The sequence below is a fragment of the Eulemur rufifrons genome, chromosome 17 (genome assembly GCF_041146395.1).
Source record: "Eulemur rufifrons isolate Redbay chromosome 17, OSU_ERuf_1, whole genome shotgun sequence".
Taxonomy (NCBI): domain Eukaryota; kingdom Metazoa; phylum Chordata; class Mammalia; order Primates; family Lemuridae; genus Eulemur; species Eulemur rufifrons.
In genome coordinates, this window is record NC_090999.1 from 59465441 (window position 1) to 59479064 (window position 13624).

Below are 13624 nucleotides of genomic sequence, written 5' to 3' on the forward strand. Positions count from 1 at the left end.
ACAAAAGACATGGGGAGAAGCAGGGGAAGCAGGCTCAGGATTGGCTAGTTTGAATAATTTCAGTGAGCTCCGGGGCATAGAGACTGTCTCTAGTTATCCGGTAGCTGGCCCTGGGGTAATTACAGCAGATGGATAGTGGCCCAGAGTGTGAGAGCCAGATAAAGTAGGTGGTTAAGGTATGGGCTCCAGATTGCCTGCTTTGCCTATGAAAGAGTTGTTTGGTACTTTTAGGTATTTGTTAACTCTAAGAGGGGCAGTCCTTCCAATGTCAACAAGGTCCCAAGATGTCAAAGCATGAGGAAATACAGAAAATAAAAGACATGATTAATACGAACATGCTGCACAATGAAAACAGGAACAGTTCTTATTTAGGCAGCATTCTGTAAGAGGAGCCTGACTTCCATCAAGGGCCGTAATAACCTAGATGATGCTTGTATATTGGATCTGCCATGTTAAGGTTAAAATATCTCATGAGTTCTTTTTAATGGTGATTTGGTAATAACCATAAAATGAGCTGCTATGACTATAAAATAAACTAAAAGTTTATCAGACAATTAACTTAAGCAAGACTATTACAACAAACTGAATGTAGCATGCTGTATTGTTTTGATAGTAATTCTAATTCTTCAGTGGAGAATCTGAAAAACCTCCAGTAAGGTATAGCTTTGTAGTGATGTGAGAACTGATTCTATCTCAGTTTTCTCTTTTGCCTTCTGGTTCTGGGTCAAATGCTGACTCCTCTACTTTGTTTCCACTGTTCAATATCCTACACTAGATAAGACAGTATCTGACTAGTTACTACCTGTATATGGACTGGTGCTTTGTACAGAGAAATCTATGTCTTTTGCAACTACTCAGAATTCAGACTTTAAGTAGTATCTGCCTCAAAAGTATTTCTAAGTATTTATTCTGGCTTTTCAACTTTATCTACCATTCCTTTAAAATATAAATAACGAGGTATGCTGTTTCAATATCATAGCGGCTAGAAATCTTAGTCATATATATTTCAGACATCAGAAGAAAATTTTATTTCCTAGAATTTGGGTGCAGGATGCTGTAGTGCAGGGTCAGGCTCCAGGAGAAATATAGTGGGAGAATTCTATCCATCCACTCACAGTGTGATTCCCTACCTTAAAGAAAGGAACCCCCATCAACCATAGGGAAGCAAACCACCTCCACACTGGGTGGGAGATGCTTTCTAGGGAGGACGGTGCCATTGCAACTTCCTCACTCTCCAGTCATTCCCACACCCAGCCTTGCAGTTTCACCTCCCTATATAACTAGGCAGAACTCCAAGAGAAGAGCTGGGAGGGCTCAGACATTTAATAAAAGTGGGCATCATTTTATATCTGGGTACATAAAAAGAGTAAACCAGGAAGAGCAGTAGCAAGCGAATAACTCATAATTATCCCATATGACCCAACTTTAACCACATTTGTCATACTAAGATACACAGGCAGCAAGATCAAGTTATTTTATTTTATTTTATTTTTTGACCAGCAGATCTACATTTGCAGAGATCCAGAAAGTTGGATAGAAACATATCAACCAGCCCTCCAGCTTAATATCTAATGCAATGTATCCAAGAACAACCAAGTAGACAATGAGGGGAAGACTGGACTAGGCAGATTTTTTTCCTTATTCATGAATATATAGGGAAAAAAACCAGATGAGTTTGTAATAGGGTCTTTAGAGAAACACAACCCGCCCAAGGCTGAAAGCATGAGAACTAGGCAGGGACTGGGCAGGGTGGAGCTGCTGCTGATGTAAGTCTCAGAGTCCTAAGGCCTCAGAGCCAGGAGCTGTGATGTCCAAAGGCATCAGATGGGTGTCCCAGCTCAAAAGAGAGAGAGAGGATTCATCCTTCCCCCAAATCCAGGAAAATTTAGATTTTATGAATCAGGAGCTAGGAAATGAGAGAAATAGACTGGGATGAAAAGAGAGTTGGCTAAGAACTAGGTGAACTGAGTTATATACAGAAAGATTAGAAAGCAACAAAAGTGCATATGTAGAATTGAAAGCAGAATCATAAGCAATAAATGGCAGATATAAAAAAAAGTTTTGGCATTAAGAAAGACTCACTATGGTAACTCTAATGAAAAAAAGAAAAAGAAAATTATGAAAGAAAAGATCATAGAAATAGAAGGCAGAGAACAGAGAGTCAAAAAACCAAAGAGCGAACAAATAAAAGTATAGTGAAATTTCACATTTAATAGAAGGAAATTTCTGGTCTGAAGAAAGACTAGTGTATATATAGATCAAACAGACTCATAGGTGACAAAATTAATGAAAAGACATTACTGTAAAAAGAGATTACTATTTAAATATACTCTCATGACCTCAGGGAATTCCAATCAAAACAAAAGGTCCTATAAGGCATCAGGAAGAAAAACAGATTTCTTATCCTGGAATAAGAATTAGGCTTGTCTTAGACATCTTATAGAAATAAAATAAACATCTCATAGTAAACCACAAAAAAATAGAGAAACATTTACAGTTTTGAGGGAAAAAAAGATTAAGATTCAAGAATTTCATACAAAAGCAAATTTGTCATCTATATGTGAAGGCAGCAGAAATAATTCTCAGTTATATAAGACCTTAGAACTTATGCCATTCATTTATTCCTCTTAAATAAACTGTAAGGACATATGTCAACTAAAGGAGCAATAAAGCAAACATAAAACTCAATAATGGCATTAAAGGTTTAGTTGTAAACATTGAAGACAATGAAAGGCAGTATAAAATTAATAAAAAGGTTTTTTTGTTTTTGTTTTGTTTTGTTTTGTTTTGTTTTTTGAGACAGGATCTCAGTCTGTCACCCAGACTGGAGTGCAGTGGTATGGTCGTAGCTTACTGCAGCCTTGAACTTCTGGGCTCAAGCAATCATCCTCCCTCAGCCTCCAGAGCAGCTGGGACTACAGGTGCATGCCACAGCACCCAGCTAATTTTTAAAAAAATTTTTTAGAGACAGAGTCTCACTGTTTTCCAGGCAAATCTTGAACGCTTGGCCTCAAGCAATCTTTCTGCCTCAGTCTTCCAAAATGCTGGCATTACAGGCATGTGTGAGCCACCATGCTTGGCTAAAAAGGTTTTTTTAAATGGTTTCAAACGAAGAAGACAAAGATCACTTAAAAAAAATGGCAAATAGTATAAAAACATTTTACAATAATATGGATGTTGGGTGGATAGGAGTAGTAATTTGTTCATATTAATGTTATACATTTTGTTTTATTCCATATACTAATCATTAAGGAAACATGAATTCATTTATTTAATATGATGATAATCATTGAATGACAAAAATGGATAGCATCGAAATTACTAGAATAAGTGTGTCAATTTTAGTTTTCATAAGGCAAAACTAAAAGAAATATCAAAGAAGTGTAACAACAAAATTGAAATGATACATGTTAACATGCACAAAGATGTCAGCTATGGCAATAACTATCAATGGGTTAAATTTTTCAGTGAAGAAAAAGGTAAGATGGCAGACTAGAAACAGCCTGCACAATGTTGCTCTCATGGACAGGATCAAAGATTGGGTGTAGATACCCACCTTTGAATCCATTGTTTGAATGAGAGCACTGGTAATCTATGGAAAGCAGGCAAGAGTGAAATGAAGAAGACATAAGTGGGATGAGCTGCTCAGCAGGACTGGAGGTAATTAGGGAAAGTGCCCACGTGTGAGAAAGAAAAAGAGGAGAAAATCCCTGATTCCATGTTTCTCCTGAGGATATGGCAACCAGAGCAGTGGGAGGGACCCTCCACTGTATAAGGCCTCCAGACTGATACAGAGACCCCACTGGAGGTTGTGCAGCTGCATTCCTCCAGAGAGAAGGGGTTCCTGTCTTGCAAGCCCTGGGGACTGTGCTAGTGTCATTATAACATCCCAACCCCAGAATGCTACTTTTGCCCAATGGTCAGATCTGTGACTACTGCCTCCCCCTGACCCCTGCCAGGCAGGGAAGGGTGTGGGGAATCCAGGAGCTCACATGCACCCTGTGGCAGATGATGTGCATCCCTGAGACCACTGCCGCCACTGAGAACCCTGGTGGAAACCAAGAGCCTGGCACCTGCTAGTGTGGCCTGGACAATCCTGCTCAACTGCACTTCCTGCAGGACCTGGGTGGAGCATGTGCCCATAGCCCTCGGTGCCCACTGCCCACTACCAGGGCAGCTGGACCACTACTGCCACTGCCTGAAAGTACCTGAGCAGGGCAAATGCCAGCAAATCTGTGACCTTTGGATCTGGGCAGTCTGCACGCCACAGACCCACACCATCCTGCACAAGCACCCTGGGTGCCATGCTCTGCCTGTACCCTTCCCTGCCCATGGCTGCCCTGGCCCATGTGAATGACAACAATGTCCCATTGATCCGCTCCATCCCAAATAGGCATCCTGCCCCATGGGTCTGCTCTGTCTAGGGGTCCTGCTTCACCTTGCACATGAGCTGTGACCTCCTGGCCTGCTCTGCACTGGGAGCCGCTCTGCCCCATGCCCTATGGTCCTGCAGGGCTGCTGTGCCCTCAGCACCTGTGCAGACCTCACACAGCACATGCACCTGGCACCTTGGCTGCCCAGGCTTGCATATGTGTGCCATGCCCAGCGGATCTCCTCCATCCTACACACACACCCTGTCCTGCCATCAAGCTCCACTTCACGTGCACACCTAGCCACAGTGGCACACTGTCAACCACAGTGGAACAGGGGAGACACAGCAGAACAACAGTGTTAAAGGCTCACCATGCATCTGCCTGTCCACTGCCTAGTCAAGCATCCAGAGTAGGACCCAAGCACACCATCAAAGGACCCATGCCTATCTTCATTGAGCAACAGAGGTCTCAGCAGAGGAGAACAGGTGTACCATATATGCTTTGTTTTGATATGAGAGAAGAGGCCCCAGATGAGAAGGTATCAGCATAAAAACACCACCAACATGAAAAAACAGGCTGTCTTGTCACCCCCAAAAGATCACAATAGCTCTCCAGTAATGTACTCTAACCAAAAAGAAACTGGTGAAATGACAGATATGGAATTCAGATTATGAGTGGCTAGTAAAATGAATGAAATTGAGGAGATGGTAGAAAACCATCCCCAAAAAACAAAATAAATAAATAAATAAATCAGGACATGAATGAAAAATTCACTGAAGAGATAGGTAATATTACAAAAGAGATAACAGAACTTAAACAAATAAAAGATATGAAAGGCCCAATAAAAGGGCAATAACAAAAATAAACAAATGGTATTTAATTAAATTAAAAAGCTTTTGCACAGCAAAGGATATAATCAGCAGAGTCGATAGACAACCTACAGAATGGGAGAAAATATTTGCAAACTATACATCCAACAAAGGGCAAATATCCAGAATCTACAAAGAACTTAAATAAGAAAAAAGCAAACAGCCCCATCAAAAAGTGTACAAAAGGCATGAACAGAAGTTTTTCAAAAGAAGATAGAAAATGGCCAACAAACATGTGAGAAAGTGCTCAGCATCATTAATCATCAGCGAAATGCAAATTAAAACCACAATGAGATATACCACCTTACCTCTGTCAAAATGGCCACTATTAAAAAGTAAAAAACAATAGATGCTGGCATGGAAACAGAGAGAATGGAATGCTTATACGCTGGTGGGATTGCAAATTAGTACAGCCTCTATGGAAAACAGTATGGAGTTTCCTCGAAAAAATAAATGTAGACATACTATTCAATCCAGCAATCCCACTACTAGTTATCTACCCAAAAGAAAAGAAGTCATTTTATCAAAAAAAAATCACATTCACTTGAATGTTTATTGCAACACAATTCACAATTTCAAAGATGTGGAATCAACCTAAGCGCCCATCAATTCATGAGTGGACAAAGACAATGTGGTGTATATATACCATGGAGTACTGCTCAGCCATAAAAAGTAATGAAATAACGTCTTTTGCAGCAACTTGGATGGAACTGGAGACATTATCTTAAGTGAACTCACCTCAGGAATGGAAAAACAAACACCACATGTACTCTAAAACTGGGAGCTAAATGATGGGTACACACAGGCACAAAGAGATGTAAAAGACATTGGAAACCAAGAAAGGGGAAGGGTGGGAAGAGGTGAGTGGTAAAATCTTATCCATTGTGTACAATGAACACTCTTCTGGTGATGAGCCTCACTAAAGCCCCCAACTTAAGCATTATACAAGATATCTGTGTAACAAAAACATTTGTACTTCCTAATATTTTGAAATAAAAATTTCTTCAATTACAAAAGAAATATTCTCTGAGTCAAAATACAAAGTCACATATATGCTCTTTACACAGTCACAATGTCAAATAAAATAAGAATATTTTAAAGTAAAAAAGTTAAAATGTTTCAGGCAAAACTAAAAAGGAAAAGAAATCAGATGTTACATTATTAATGCTGGTCAGAGTAGAACCCAAGGCAAGGAAAGAGCATTAAACAGGACAAAGATAATGATTATTTTGTTTTTATAAAGGACAACTCTGTAACAGACATAAATTATTGTGCATATAACATACCATCAAAATGTTTAAAGCAAAACTATAGAAGTTATAGATAATATTATGAATTGACAAAGTGTATTTAATAAGTTTACATGGTATCTGAACAGCATAATTTTTAAGGTTGAGTTGGAGATATTTTTCTGTGTATATTTAGAGAGGTACACACATACACACACAAACGCACTTAGTTAAATATATATATATCTGTATCCCATGAACAGAGGATAAATTATCTTTCAAGAATCCCGAACAATATTTGATAGCACAAAAAAGTGACTATAATCAATAAGTTAGGGTATACATTAAAATAACTAAAAGAGTGGAATTCGAATGTTCCTAACACAAAGAAATGTTAAATGCCTGAGGTGATGGACACCCCAATTACCCTGATTTGATTAATTCACGTTGTATGCCTCTATAAAGATATACAACTATTGCGTATCCATAATAATAAAAAATAAAAAATTTTAAAAAAGACTCCATGAACAAATTGATCATAAATTAGACCATAAAGAAAACCCTGATAATTTAAAAAAATAAAAATTATACAAACCTCATTCTTTCACTATGAAGCAATAAAATGTAAAATTAATAATCGAAGATTAAACAAAAACAAAGATTCAAGTATTCAAATACATGAAATGTCCTAAATAATTATTAGATTAAAAGGATATAAAAGTGCAGTTATAAAACATATTTAAAACAAATATAAATTTTTTGAATTTTTCTGTAGATTTAAAGCCTTTCATAATAAAAAGTTTTGAAAATTACAATATGAGAACTGGATAAGTTTGAGTACTCTCTCATTCTGTCATCTTTGCTCTACACTTGTGAAGGGAAGGCATTTCATGGATGACTTTGGTGTTTGTTACAATGAGAACAAATTCCGTAGTGAATAAACAACTGGAAGAATTGTGTGCTTTAAAATAGTTTGGAAGATCACTCCTGGCAGCACCTTGGAGACTTATTTTTTAACTAACGTATGCTCACAAGGTCTGGGCTTCAAGAGCATGTGTCCATTCAAACCACTTATACACTTTAATACAATCCTCATAATAGGAGTTATTCATGTGGTTATTTGAAGCCTGGTGGTATAATCCCCTCATATGATAGTGTACTTTTGTGAGTCAGAAGTCAACATTAAAAAGGCTCACAGAGTTAATTTAGGTTCTGTCTGATTCATCACTCACCCAGTTATTGCTAACTACAGTATACTGTCATTGGTGGTAAGTGGGAAGAAAAGCACCAGAGCTCTACAGCTTTAGATAGAATTAAAATCTTCAATCTGTAGGACTATCCTACTCAGAATAACATTTACCCTTTGGTGCGAATTCAGGATTTACATGCTAAATCCAAAAGATCAAGGCAACTTGACTTTTTAAAAAAAATTTTTTAGATGTGAAAATATAATAAATGGTAAAGCTATGCGGGAACATTAGTAGATCAGCAATGTCTCAATTCAAAATGATACATTGTTACCAGTAGTGATTCAGGTAAATAAATATTTTTCCAGTTGGACTTCCAGGCTCATATTTGTTCTTTTACTTGGTCAGTGTTAAAATGCAGTTCCCAAATCTTTGATAATCAGTTTCTGCCTCCTTCTCTTCAAATTTCTGTGGCACTTAACTTTATTTTTTTCAATCTTTTTCTTGCCCTTTCTATTTTGACTAAGTAACCTCATTATGCAATTACCAAATTAACAGTTTTTAAGTGATCAAATAAGAGAGCGTTCAAGAATATCTTGAGAGGATCTAGAAACATTATCATCTTAAATCTTGCAATCAAAATTATTCTTAAATAGTATATAATTTTAAAAATTGAGTTTATGAGACTAATTCAGCATTTATTAGTCATTGTTTTCACTAATAACATCAAGATAATAAAAGTTAATCACAGACATGTTAAATTTCTCACTCTAAGTTTTATTTTTTGCTTTGTGTCATTTATCTAGTTTCTAGATAAGTGTCTAAATTCAGTAGTTGAGAGCACAGACCTAATGAACCATATCTTTAGAAGTGTTTTCCCTCTGGTAAAGTCCAATAAACTGTTGAAGTATTACTGCCTCTAGGAATGAAAATTTTTTATCCTAATAATTAAAGTAACTTGGGAATAGAATAGTTAAGTATCAGTGTGTCTACCAAGTTCATCTCCCTAGATGAGAAAAGAAAGAAAGAATAAAACTTCTTTGTTAAATTGCCTTTGTCAATCTTCACAGACTAGAAAAAGAAAAGTGTACTTTGGAAAAGCTGACATTAAATATTTTACAGACCACATAGAATTTATTTATCTTTATGTCATAGGATTTAAATAGAGATAAGATACTGTGAATAAAATAATATCCAGTGAAAATATTTGCCACATTCTCTAGTTAAGCCTATCCTCTTCCCATCCTGAATAATCTCCTTTTCTACTTTTACAATATATCATCCAAAAAATTAGTTTTTATGCATACCTTAGGATGGATGCTTTGATTTTAGCTTCAGGTGAAAAAAGAAAAGAATTGGGCAATAGAATTTTGATAATAAAACACATTTTCTTAAATTTTATTCCAATCCTATTTACAGTTAATGAAATTTTACAAAAGACTTATACCTTACAAAAATACACATTTATATATATTTGAGGTGAAAATGACAGAAGTTTGTAGACATGATAAAAAAAAAGGCATTCTGAGTCTAAAGACTATTTCTCATCAAAAGGAATGGACAGAAGGTAAAAAGAAAAACAAGACTGTCTCACATTAGATAGAACATTTGATTAAGGCTACAATATACATTATATTTTAATAGGAAGAAACCTTTCCTCAAAATGACCCCAAACTACCAACCTTATACACAAAATCTTCATTATGCCAGTCTGTTTTTCTGCCCTAGTGACTACACTTGGGATTGAATACATGTTAAAACAAGCAATCCATTCACTTGCTTTAAAAACCTCTTACTCCTCTTGCTTGAGTTAGCCAGGGCTCACCTATATTATGGTGTCTCTAAATCAGAGATTAGGAGCTACTGGCTTTTGCTAATTGTATTTTATTCCTGTGAGCCTGTTCTGATCATCAAAATTTATATGTAATCTAAATCTTTAAATATTCACAAGGAAGTAAGAGAAAAGAACCCACAGAAAACAGATGAAATAGACTCATACCAAGACATAGTATTGTAAAATTTTAGTACACTGGGAATGGTGTTCTAGAGAGAAAAAATAGGTCACATAAAAAGAATTAAAAATCAAAAGTGTTGCATACTTCTCACTGGAATAGAGGAATTTTAAGGTCATTGGAGGCACACTTTTAAAATTCTGAAAGAATGACTTCTAACATAACATTCTATACCAAGCCGAATCTTAATCAAGTTTCAGGATAAAATAAATACAGTTCAGGCATGAAAAATATATTTTCCTTGTTCCCTTCTCTCAGGAAGCTCCTGGAGGCTGAGTTCTACCAAAATGAGGGAACAAATCACAATTAGAAGACCTGGCAAAACAGAAGCAGTATTTTTAACTCAAGACAGAGGTGAAGGTAATAATTGTAATGTTAATGAAGGGAGATCCTAGGATGAAAAATGCAGGCATAGAAGGTAACCCATACATCCTGAAGCATGGCAGAAGGTTCTGTGAGAAACTCTATTAGGAAGACTAAACTGATGGAAATTCTGATGCATTTGAACATTTTGAAAGAAGATTTAGACAATTGTGAGAAGTTTGCATGGAATCCGATAAATACATGTAAAACAAAACAAATAAGAAAAGATAATTATTAAATTCAAGACAAATAGAAGTTAAGCTGTAAAGGAAAATTAATTATGTCCTTTCCAGTCCAGCTGAGAATAGTGTTTAAATTATATTAGTATAAGCACTCCACCTCTCTTTGGGTAACTATTTCCACATTGTATCTTTTTTCCATCCTTTTACTTTCAACATATTTCTGTCTTCATAAAGTATATCTCTTGTACATAGCACATAGTTGGGTTATGTTTTTTAATCCATCTGTCAATCTCTGCCTTTTGATTAGAGTGTTTAATCCATTTATATTTAATGCATTTACTGAGAAAGTAGAATCAATGTCTGCCATTTGGATATATTTTTTATGTCTATATTTGTTCCTCTGTTCTTCCATTATTACCTTTTTTGTATGTCAATAGATTTTTCTAGTATACTATTTTACTTCACTTGTTTCTTTTACTATTTTCTTAGTTATTTTCTTAGCGTGTTTTGGGTGTTTTTTCTTTTTCTTCTTCTTTTTATATGAGATGGGGTCTTACTATGTTGCTCGGGATGACCTTGACTCCTGGGCTCAAGCAACCCTCCCACCTCAGCCTACCAAGTAGCTGGGATTACTGCAAGCCACCATGCCTAGCCTTAAACAATCTAGTTTGGATTAATACCAAAACTTTGCTTCAAAGTTGCTCTTTTCCTTCCCCTCCTTAGTGATATTATTATCATATAAACTATATCTTTATTATAAACCCATCAACACAGTTTTATAATTATTGCTTTATGCAGTTGTCTTTTAAGTCAGATAGAAGAGGTACAAATAAAAATAAATGCATACTGTCTTTCACATTTACTTATATAGTTACCTTTATAAATGTTCTGTATTTCTTTGTGTAGACTCAAGTTACTTTCTAGTGTCCTTTCATTTCAGCCTGAAATATTCCCTTTATTATTTCTTGTAGTACATGTCTTCCAGTCACGAATTCTTTCAGATTTTGTTTATTCTGAGGTGGTCTTAATTTCCCCTTCATTTTGGAGGATAGTTTTGCTGAATATAGAATTCTTCAATGATAGTTCCTTGAAGTGATGAGTCATTTTCTTTTGCTGATTTCAAGATTCTCTTTTTGTCTTTGGCTTTTGACAATTTGTTTATGATATATCTGTGTGCAATAATTTGAATTTATCCCACTTGGAGTTTGTTGAGCTCTTGGATGTATAGATTTATGTTTTTCATCAAATTGGTAATGTTTTTGGTCATTACTTCACCAAATATTTTCTGTGTATCTTTATCTCCCTCCTCTCCCTCTGGGACTTACATTATGCATATGTTAGATGCTTGGTGTCCCACAGATTTCTTAGGCTCTATTCATTTTTGTTCCTTTCTTTTTCCTTACTGTTCCTCAGAATGAATAATCCCTATTGATACATCTTCAAGTTCATTGATTCTTTCTTCTGCAAACTCAAATCTGCTGGGATTACAGACATGAGCCACTGTACCTGGCCCTCCTCTAATAAATTTTTCATTCTAGTTATTATCCTTCTCAACTCCAAAATTTCCATTTGAATTATTTAATACTTTCTATCTCTTCACTGATATTTTCTATTTGGTGAAACATCATTTTCAGACTTTCCTTCAATGCTTTGGAGACAGTTTCCTTGAGTTCTTTGAACATATTTATAAAAGTTGATTTAAAGTCTTTGTCTGCTAGCCCAACATTTGGGCTTCCTTAAAGACAGTTTCTATGAACTGCTTTCCTCCCCCCGTCTCTGTATAGGTCATACTTTCTTAGTTTTTTTTTTTCCTCTATCCCATAATTTTAATTGAAAAGTGGACATTTTAAAGGATATTGTGGTAATTCTGGAAATCAAGTCTTACCTCACCCCAGAGTTTTTGTTGTTGCTGTTTTTTTTATTATTGTTTTTTACTAGTCGTTTTGCTCAGTGACTTCTCTGGACTAACATGCCCTGTTGTGTTTGGCCACTGATATTTCTCCTTGGTTAGCTTTGTAGTCAGGTAATAATTGGATATAAACTTCCTGAAATGTCTTGAACCAGTAAATCTTCAGTCCTTTGTGTAGGGTCTCTTTGTGTATACTGGGGCTCTGGCAGTTGGCAACCCTGTTTTAGCCTTTACTTCCTGTTTGTACAAGGCCTCAGGGTCAGCCAGAGTTGAAAGATAAAGGTGTTCTCGGGGGTTTTTCCTGGACAAACACATTATCTTGCCTATGCTCATGGCCTTCCAGATTCCCATGAATATGTGGGATTTTTTAAATCCCCCTATATGGATGTCTCATACTCTACATATTCCTGTTAAGTCTTTTGACCATCCTCTGTTTACCCCTACTGGTATCACTCAAATAATGATGTGTCACTATAGGTCCATCGATTGTAAGAAATGTACCACTCTGGTGGGAGCTCTTGATAATGAGGGAGGCTATGCATGTGTGTGGAGCAGGAGGGTATATGGAAAATCTCTGTACCTTCCGCTAAAGTTTTCTGTGAACCTATAACTGTTCTAAAAAATAATGAATATTAAAAAATTCATCCCCAGAGAATTGTCACTATTTGAGATATCTGGAAATTCCAGGGAAAACTTTATTTGCAGAGCTTGTCATTATTTGTCCTGACTCGGAGTTTGCTCAGTGAAAAAGCTCTACTTCCAGAGTGTTTGTCAAAAATAATTAGAAGAAATTGTTTAACATTGCAGCTTCCTGAGCCAGTGATACCAGTAGGGGCTAGTTTCTTATGTTACTCACAGGAGCAAACCAAAAGTTCTCAGACTCATGTCTTCGGGAAGGAGCCCCTCATTTCTTCTCCTCTGCTCATCTCTGTTTGCAACAAAGTACAAGAAGAAGCCACTGGATCCATTCAGCACCCACGCATCCTCAGAAGTTTACAATATGGCAGGGCTCACATGGATGCAGTTTACTGAAGGACAGAGAGAGATTGCCAGTTGCATAGACTCACTCACTGTCTGTGTGCACTGTGGTTTAAACCTCAGATGTCACACTGCATTCCTGAGCTCAGGATTCTCCACTAGCTGCCTAGACAGGCTAGACAGTGCAATCTGGAAATGCTGGGGACCTGATGTTCAGTGGAGTAAACTTTGACCAAGGGGACCCATAAACTGTTACATATATTTTATCTTTTTAAAATGATCTCAGTAAAGATATCCCACAAGACCAAGCAATCTGCTACAGCTACCACAAAGCTGAGACCAGCTACCTACTGCATACTCTGTTATTTGTTCCCCCTCTTTCCCTTTCTTACTTTATTTTTCCCTCACCACTGTGTTCCTGGATTGCACCACAAAATATATATATGTAAAACATAAGCTTTTGCTTTGAACCTGGTTTCCCAGAGATCCGAAGCAAGGAGATTGTGATTTTTCCTAAAATAC